Raw genomic sequence first — 9,908 nt, 5'->3', positions numbered from 1 at the left:
TGTGGGTCTTATTCCGTGATTACCTGGACCCCTGACGTCTGGCCGGTGCCTGCACTGAGCCGGGAGCACACTCCCGCAGCTGTCAGCCTCACTAGTGGTGACCTGGACTGTCATTTCCCTGCTCGGTTGCTGTTCTCAGACACCGCACTGCCGTCGGACCTCATCAAGGAGGTTTCTGGAGTCACTTCCTTGGGAAGTTTTCATAAGGAAGGCTGAATAAACTTGCTTGGTTCTGTGAGTCCAGCTGGGATTCCAAAGTGTCCTTATAATGCTATGATCCTTGTCAGCATTATTGCTGTGAGTCGCACAGTGCCATGCTCAAAAGGAGGCTTTTCTGGGGTTACAGAACATTTCTGATGACCTTATCTCCGGTTCCATTTCAGGTTCCCCTCCCGTGAGATATGTCATGTATGTGTGGCTGTAAGTCTTAGAAACATTAAAAGAAATGGGGAATTATGGTATAAAACCCAAGCAAGAACCACAGAAATGAAGGACTTCTATTTCCCTTCAAACCATTAAAGATTTCTAGTAAAAACTCTGAATTGGCATCCGTTATCATCAATTTCATCTTTAGAGAGATTTCTCAACACTCGAAGACACTTTTATTTAGATGGTTGTGGTTCGATTTTTGTTCATGGGATTGAAAAATCCGGCCTTCCTGAATGAGGCCTCCCCACATTTATCCGTGTGAAGGAGAGAGCCGTGAAGTCTTCCCTAGATAGACTCTGTGGCCTAAAAACGCGCAAGAGGAGAGCATGTCTGTAAAACGCAGAACAAAATGAACTGACGCCGGATATCAAAGAGTCTGTCTGGGAAGGAGACCCTGCCCACCTCGTCTCATCGTGCAGGACCCCTCAGACGGGAGGGGAGGAAAGTGCTAGAACTAAGCCAAAGGAAGTCCTTCTCTTTCTCCTGGTATGTTGGCTTAACAAGCAAGGCTGATGGGTCTCGGCCCCGCTTTTCGTGATGGACATTTTTCAATGGGTCCAGATAGAGAAAGAAAGCAAAGGCTGTGTGAAGAAGGACCCCAGTGCTCAGCCCCGGAAGCCTTTCCAAGCAAGCCACCTCATTTCCAACTGTCCAGTGTTTTCCCATGAGAGCTGAAAATCTACCCAGTACTCTGCTGACCACACAGCCTGAGCTGGTCGTTTCCTTCAGCTACACTAACTCCGAGTGGCTTTACAGAGATCCTGCCCAGAAATGCACCTCAATAGGTAAGAAGTTAAAAAAACACAAACAGGGGAAACAAACTGGCAGATTAAACATTCCTGAGCTCCAGGGAGCTCAGAAAGGGTATTTACGGCACAATTCACACTTGGGTCAGCCAGCTCTGTTCATGCTGATAAGTCGTTTGAGAAAAACAAGTGAATTCATATCTGATAAACCAGCATACTGATAATAGCAAATTCCTTTTGCTTTCCTATGGCTCTTTCGGGGAGGGGAGCAAGATAAGTTCTTGCTGGGCAAGGGCCAAGAGAGGTAAGACTTACTGTAGATGCTACCTGGTAGCATCTCTCAATTGCATCATGGGCCAGGATTATCTGACGTGCCCCTTCAATTAAGACATATAATAATTAAAACATGCCTTCACAACCACATGCCTGCCGGCAGAAAGGCAGTGATAAAATCTGTTTCAAAAGTGTCTGTTATTCCAATCACAAATAACAACAACTGAGTGGATCCCAGAAAAGTTTTGCGGTTGTTTACTGTTTTTGAGGGGGTACATCAGATGCTATCCCCCTTAAACAGTAGTGCCCATTATGCACATATACGTATACACACACACACATAACAGTTATCCTCTTCATAGTCATCCTCAGACACCAAGCAAGCCAGTGACCCCAGAGAGAGATGGTAAACAAATTAGCGACTGGGGCAGGATTCTGAGTGGTAGCCCTTTAGGTTATAGAGTGACTTCTGATTCTGCACTAGACTTAGCACCGATTTGTCATTTATTCTTTGCCATGTTAACTGGAAGAATGTAAAGAAGCCAAAAGTGCCTGAATAATCTAGTGGCTGTAAGCAGGACACTCACAAGGTAGAAAGGGAGCCCCGTAGAGCAATTTCTGATTCTTTCTTTTCCAGTTAAGGATTAATTTACACAAATGATGGTATTTAAGCTGGATCTTGAAAGATGAGCAGGAAATAGGTGCAACTTCCTCTCCAAACACACCTAGTGCAGTTTAGGCAGGCTGACATATTCATCACTCACTCACCAGAGAAACCCTTACGAGCTGGGGATATGGTGGTTAGTAAGTCTTCATCACACAAGATGATGCTGTTTAAAGTCTATAGGCAGGTAAAGAGACAATTACAACACAGTCTGATGAAAACTAAAACGGACTTGTGAGGGCACAGGGTAGAAGAATAAGGAAAACTACGTTCTTACTTTCGCTGCTTCTTTGGCCCTCCCTCCCTGAAAGGCAGAGTGAGTTTTCTCTTACTGTTTCACAGTAATTTATCGACTTGCTGCTTACAGTCCCTTAGGACAATTGTCTAATGTCATTTTGGTCAAAATGCTCAGAATCAGGGCTCAAGGCACCCTCCTGCTTTGCTCTCCTATGTCCAAATTAATGAGTCTTACTTAAAATACAGATTAGATTTTGTTTTCCATCACCAGGTATGGGCCTTGGGCTGTGGCCCCAGTCACTCCTCCTTACTCAATGCTGCTGGTTCAAAGACAGTTCTCAGAGACAGCGAGGGTGCCCTGCTAGTCCTCAGTGGGATGGAGGTGTTGCTCCCACCACAGGCATCCACTCCTCCTGAGACTGTGGGAGCAGATGCCTCTCTGGGCCTCAGTTTCCCTTGTTCCTAGTTAAGAAGCTCAGATTAAGAACACTAAGGTTTTTTGCAACCCTCTCATATTTAGAATTGTCTGTTCTTTTGTTAGGAAATGAGTGTTTGAAATCAATGGTGCTTTTGCATCATTAGAGGGCAGACTTCCCTTGGAGTAGGAAATGGAAAGTTTTCAGAGATTAAAGGATTTGATGGAAACACTGGCTTCTTCTTCTAGTGGATAAGCATCGGAGAGGGGAGGCATGGAGGGGCATGAGGGAAGTAATGAAGGAATTGCCCACTAATTGTGAGCAAACCTTCACTATTAATCAAATGCTTAATTTATAGCAGCGTGTGTCAAACTACAGGTCCTGTTAGTAAGTCATGATATCAGTGATTGCATTATCAATAGCATGAAAAATAAAATGAAACAAAATAGAAAACAGCATGCAGTCCATATAATTAGAAGAAATCTTTTTGCACGGAATTTTGTAGTGTGTACTGAATCACAGTAAAAAACTCATTTCTAACTGTATGTTGGGTTCAATCATTTTGAGAAATAATAGTCTAAGTGATCAAACTACTTACTCTTAGGGTTAAATGTTTAAAATATTGATACACTAACACAGAAATTGTGGCTTAAAATCTGGTTAAAATAGGCAAGACTCACACACAGATAAACCAGAATAATAATTTTTGCAGATATAGTTACCTTGAAGGAATAGAATACATTCTGTTCCATCCATAGACACCAAATCTTTTGCCTTGGAACTTGTAGCAAATCTCTCTTATGGTCCAGATTCCAATTCCACCATTCTTTGTGTGTATGATTTTGGGGAAATTATTTAGCCTCTTTCTGTCCAGTTGCCTTATCTTTGAAATGAGGATAATTGGACTTTGCCCACAGAGTTGTTTTTTTTAATTGAAATATAGTTGACATACAATATTATATTCATTTCATGTATACAACATAGTGATTTGACAATTATATATATTATGAGATGCTGACCATGATAAGTGTAGTTACTGTCTGTCACCATACAAAAGTATTACAATATTATTGACCATATTTCCCATGCTGTACTTTTCAAGCCTGTAATTTATTTTCTTTATACCTGTCCATTTGTACCTACTTATCCCTTTCACCTATTTCACCCATCCCAGAATGTTCTACATATTTATGCATCTGTCCTGTTCTGTTGCTTGTTCATTTGTTTTATTTCTTTAAAGTCTACATATAAGTGAAATCATATGGCATTTGTCCTTGTCTGACTTAGTTCACCTAGCATAATACTGTCTAGGTCTGTTCCTGTTGTCACAAATGACAAGATCTCATTATTTTTTATGGCTGAGCAATATTCCATTTTATAGATATAGATTAGATAGAGATAGAGATAGAGATAGAAATATATAGATAGATAGATTGCTACATAGATAGATAGATAGATAGATAGATAGATAGATAGATAGATAGATAGATAGATAATTGTAATATTCCAGAATCTCTCGCCTGGCTTTAATGCATCTCCATATGAACAGGTGTTCCTCTGGGGTGGAGAGAAGTAGTTCATCTCCATATCAATGGGTAATTACCTGGGTGACCAAGGGCTTATCTGAACCTGAGAGTTGGGGAGAGGCTTCACTTGCTTCTGCCTGAGCAGGAAAGACAGCCCCAGATGGCAGTTTGTAAGCAATAAATGGGTTTTAAACTTTATTTCTCCCTTTGACTGATTTCGGTTTCAGCTAGGTATTTTGCCCTGGGATTTCCTCTCCCCAGAGTTAGTTACATATATATACATATACATATATAGCACATCTTCTTTATCCATTTATCTACATTTATCTATCAGCGGATGCTTAGGTTGTTCCCATATCTTGGGTATTGCAAATAATGCTTCAGCAAATGTAGGGGTGCATATATCTTTTCAAATTAGTGATTTTTGTTTTCTTCGGGTGAATACTCAGAAGTGGAATTATTGGGTCAAATGGCATGTCTATTTTTTATTTTTTTAAGGAACCACCACACCATTTTCCATAGTGGCTGCAACAATTTACACTCCTACTGACACATATTCCTTTTTCTTCACATCTTCACCAGCACTTGTTATTTCTCATCTTTTTCACACTAGTCAATCTGACTGGTATGAGTTGCAGAGTTGGTTTTCCTCTAGCAGCCAATATATGTGAAGGGTTTGTCCCAGTCCCTAGCATATAAGTGCTCAATAAAGGATCATTCTTAGGGTTAAAAGAAAATTAAATGGTTTTCCCTTCTTTCTATGAGGCCTAAGTTCAGAACCAGCCAAGTAATAGCTGATAAACCAACACAGAAGTCCACCTCTGAGCAGGTGGCATCTTCTCCTACCCCTGAGAAAATACCTAATAGGTGAGAATAATAAATTAGCACAAATAGCAAAGAATAAAAGCTGGTCTTAGCTTAAATTCACCACCACTTCTATCTGGGTAAGAGGCTGTGTCATTTCTGGGCTGTTTTCCAGTTAAAAAGCTAAAGAACATGATGTCTCCATCCAGGGTGAGTGAGTTGGCTGATGACTGGGACAACTAACTGTGCTGAATGGGATCCTGCTTCTCACCTCTGATTCAGGCCATGGTCCTAAAATGTCATATTTACATACAGTAACTTTAGGGTGCCCCATGACAGAGGAATTCCATATAGGTTATACGGTTGTTTCAAGATGAGTATCCAAAGCCTTGTTCTTTGTGAATATCACCAATTGAAGGCAATGAAATCCATGTGAAGTTGATGAAGCATGGAATATATCTTATCTTGAAGGTCATCATGCCTTCTGTTATGATCGACAATCTCAGGGGACCTAGACTTGGAACTTCTCAGAAATTGAGCCCATGGTCCACAAAGTTATGTGTGCTGGTAGATAGACTGATGGTTTCTCTGAAACATATGACAGAATCATGTAATTTTTTAAGTCATAAAACATCATACAGATCATCTAGAACAAACCCTTCCCTTTACAGGTGAGGAAACAAAGCCTGGAGATAGATTATCTGCTCAATCTTTTTACATGGTTAGTATGTAGCTCGGGACCTGAACTCAGACATCCTGTCTCCCAGCCCGGTGCCTTTCCCACTGCATGCTAGATTCCCAACGATGGGCATGAAGTAAAGGCAGTCCTTACAGTTCAAGGGCATGGCAGAACCATTTAGAGCTGCCTTCACAAAGCAGACTGGCCAGTTCTTATTCCTCCTGGCCATAGGGCAGACTTTCCAGGAGGGCGGGAAACTAGGATTTCTGCCACTCAACATCCCACATTTCTCTCTAAAACACAAAAAAGGACTGATTCCCTTCCTGAAGGGCATTTGACTATATGTTTCAAAAGCTCAGTGAATATTCATGATTTTTAACTTAATGATCTTACACCTAGAAGTTAATCATGAAGAAAGAATATGGGTGAGAGCAAAGATTTAGCTACAAGGATGGTAACTAAACATGGTATTGTTTTTATAACAACAGGATCTTGGATGCAGGGAAACTGTTTAAATAAAGATGATATATTCATATATCATCATTCATTTTACAACCATAAAAATGATGTTTAGAAAAACATCTAAAAACCTGGAGGGCATGTTCTTGATAAATTACTCAGGAAAAACACTTTATGAAACAACATCTACAGAATGATTCTAATCTTGTAACAAAAATCTATATTTATATCTATATTTGTTTTAAACAAGGACTTAGATTAAATATCAAAATATATCAAGAGTAGGTGGTAAAATGACTGGGTCATTAATATACTTTCTTCTGTGTTTTGCTGTGCTTTCCAAAATTTTAAATGTGGTCATATGTTATTTTTTATAGTGAGACAAAATATCATTTAAAGTTTAAGTCTGTTTCTTCCTTTACTATGTTTCTGGAGTAGTCCCAACAAGCTGAAGATGTAGGGTAGTGCACTAGACTTTACATGGGGTGCAGCGGTAAATATAGAAGAGGCTCATACTCCAACGATTTATTACATGTAGCATTTCCAGCCTTTTGGGTCTATTGTAAATTTCATCAAGCATGTGATGTTTTTTTTTTAATGATTTCTTCTAGACCACCTGAAAGTAATAGGTCTCAAACATTTTTTTAGATTGAAGCCTAATTAATCAGGAGACACCCCATCACCTCCCCGTCTGTCTGTTCCCACTCTCCACTGGTCACAGAAAATTGGAAAGAAACAAAATAAGCACATTGCAGTGAACTTACTGATGGCAATATATTAGAATCACTTCCTATGTGAAAAGCACCAGAACTTATCCACATGATTTCAAGTTGTAAAGCCATGGCATGTAAACCTAAAACCACCCCAGCAGTATTATTACATTATCTTGCTAATAAGTTGCAAATTACTTAAATAAAACAAGTTTTCAGATGGCACCTAACACCTGGAGGTGTTACCATTCAAGCACATTGTGGGACTTACATCTGCTCTAGTGTGGGTGAGTCTTGCTTGAGCCAGAACATACACATATCTTAGCTTAGTAATTCAGAAATTGTAGGCCAAAAATAAACTTGATGCAAAAATGTAACACTACACACTACAGGGTCAAAGAAACTACATCAGGCTAGACTAGTAATAATGAAGCTAGAACCAGAGTAATTTATCACTGAAAAGCAAAAAGGACAGCCATTGAAAACTCCATCCAACCAAAACAAAAATAATGAGGTATTCATTTGAAAGTCACCTTCTCAAAAATTATGGAATTTCAAACATTGGCATGTCCACCTGTGCCATAAGGCCTGGGCAGTATTGCCATGAAGCTCCATTTTGTGTGTGTGTGTGGAATAAGATTAGAGCCCTCAGTAAAATCCAATCATAGGCTATTCTTGGTTTATGATAGCAAACTTGTAATAATTTACTTAGTAGATTGGCTCTATGCAAAATGAAAATGTATGGCCTTGCACCGCCTGTAAGAACTTAGGAAAGGATTCTCATTTCACCATCAGCAATCTGTCCGAGGGTCACTGATGAACCATATTAATGCTATAGATCATTGTAAGTTTAGGGGTCTCCTGAACAATGGAAAGTGAGGAAATGAGAGAATCTGCTTCATTGGTTCACCCAGGACTCTGAACTTTGCTCTCAGGGATGCAGTGGGGGGGACAGACTTAGAGGCTTCTTCTGAAGGAAGCATGCACAAATTCAGATAACTTTTCTGCATTTTCTTTTTGTTCCTTCCTCTCTGTCTCTCTCTCCCTGTTTCAGGACTGAACAGGAAAGAAATAAAAGATTGGTTGTGGACAACATCCCATAATAGTGGATTTTTGTTGTTGTTTTCTCGTGATTTTGCATTTTCTGGGTTCTTTAACTAGCCATCTCTCATCTCTGAGAAATAACTTTCCTTTTCAATCACCATGCATCTGTATTCCACAGAAATACTAAAAACAAAGAGAAGTTTGGAACCTCTTTAATCATCTCCATCTTCAGGGAATTAATGATTATGAGAAAATTCCTAATTAGGACCTGAGAAGAAAACCTAGGAATCTTAACCACCAGGCAGTCACTGTGATGCCTGGGCCTTCGGAGTGTTTAAGAATTCTCTGTGATTTATGTAATGTGAGGAGGATATTAATTCCAACATCTGAAAGGGCTTTGCCTATAACCCTCTTCCTTTATGTTAGAAATGGTTTGGCTTGTCAGCATCTGGCCTTGACAGTTTACATGTCTCCCTCCAGGGGCAGAGGATAAGGGACCGGTGACAGAGGTCTGGAGGCCTCAGGATTACATGGGCACCAAGAGGACAATGGGCCGAGGCACCAGCTGTGGGTTGGTTGCATGGCAAGGCTCTGAGGCTAATTAGGGCTACCAGACTTGCGGGCGCCCCGGTCGCTCCTGCTGAGGCTGCCAGTCAGAATAAGTCAGGCCTTGGCACCCTTGGACATCTGTGAGGTTTGTCCTCCTGCCCCCTCCCTCCTGCTGCCTTCTCTACTCTGTGTGGCCTCTTCCTGCTTTCCAAGGTTTCTTGACGTTCCAGCTACCCAAAATCACTCAGAAAAGGTGCTGCTTTTTGCCTGGCATTATAACTTAGGTTGACCACTACTGTTCTGAATGGAACTGTCATTCTCATGTTTTCCTCAAAAGGTACAGGGAAAGTCATGTCTCCTGGCAGAGATGAAGTAATTCTTTGGGGACTAGGAGAATTTCCCTGAAATCACAGGATTGTTCCTTCCTCAGATAAAGTCTACTTCAAATGGGATAGTTGGAAGGTATGAATTCAAACGAGACCATCGCTGGCTCCTGTTAGCTGTCTATCAAAAGTCCACCTGCAAAGCATTCTGATTTTCTTTCTCTGGGGAAAAAATAGCCAATCCAGAAGTGCCCCTGCCCTGTACCCTGGCTGTCAGCAAGTACCTGGGAAAGTGGCCTAAATTAGCTGTGCCTCAGTGTTCCCCATCTGTAAATGGGTGTCAGAAAAATAGTACTATCTTGGAGGAGACTATGCAGAAAAAGGCATTTGGAAAAGCATCTGACACACACAAATCCCTCCTGCACCCAGTAACTGAGGCTTGAGGAGCAAAGAACTGGGACCTACTTTTGGAATGGTGCCCACAGTGGTTTGTTTGTATTTGTTTGTTTCTAAACTGAAAGGATAACAACTAAGTAGCTGGTCACCTTTTCTCCCTTTGGGCATTTTGGGACCCATGTAGCTGGGGCTTAGCTCCAGCAACTGTCTCTGGCCCTGAGGTGGTTCTTTTTGTCCAGTCGAGCACAAATGCACATGCATTTCTTCCTCTCGGCTGTCCTTCTAATGCAATTCTTTAATTGGCTGGCTTGGTTCATCATGTACTTCTGTCTATTAATTTTGGTTTGTGTCCCATGTCAAGCACTGTCCAAAACCAAGAACCAAATTCTCTCTCAACACACAATGCTTAAAAAGAAAGAAAGGACAGAAAAGGCATGAGGACATGGTCAATTGACTACTATAAGGTGAATCCACAAAATCCTCGTACCCCAGCACATGTTTCAGTCACAACTCCTTTGGCTGATGGGTGTTCTAGTACAGAACACACATTAAAATTATAATTATGTGTCTGCCTACTGTGCTAGATTCAGCTCTTTGTAGTTTTCAGTGTCTTCTGTGTATCCCTAAAGCTAACACAAATGGTTCCAGATATA

Source organism: Manis pentadactyla, chromosome 16 (genome assembly GCF_030020395.1).
Source record: "Manis pentadactyla isolate mManPen7 chromosome 16, mManPen7.hap1, whole genome shotgun sequence".
NCBI classification, from domain to species: Eukaryota; Metazoa; Chordata; class Mammalia; order Pholidota; family Manidae; genus Manis; species Manis pentadactyla.
Note: the sequence above shows the minus strand (reverse complement) of the source record.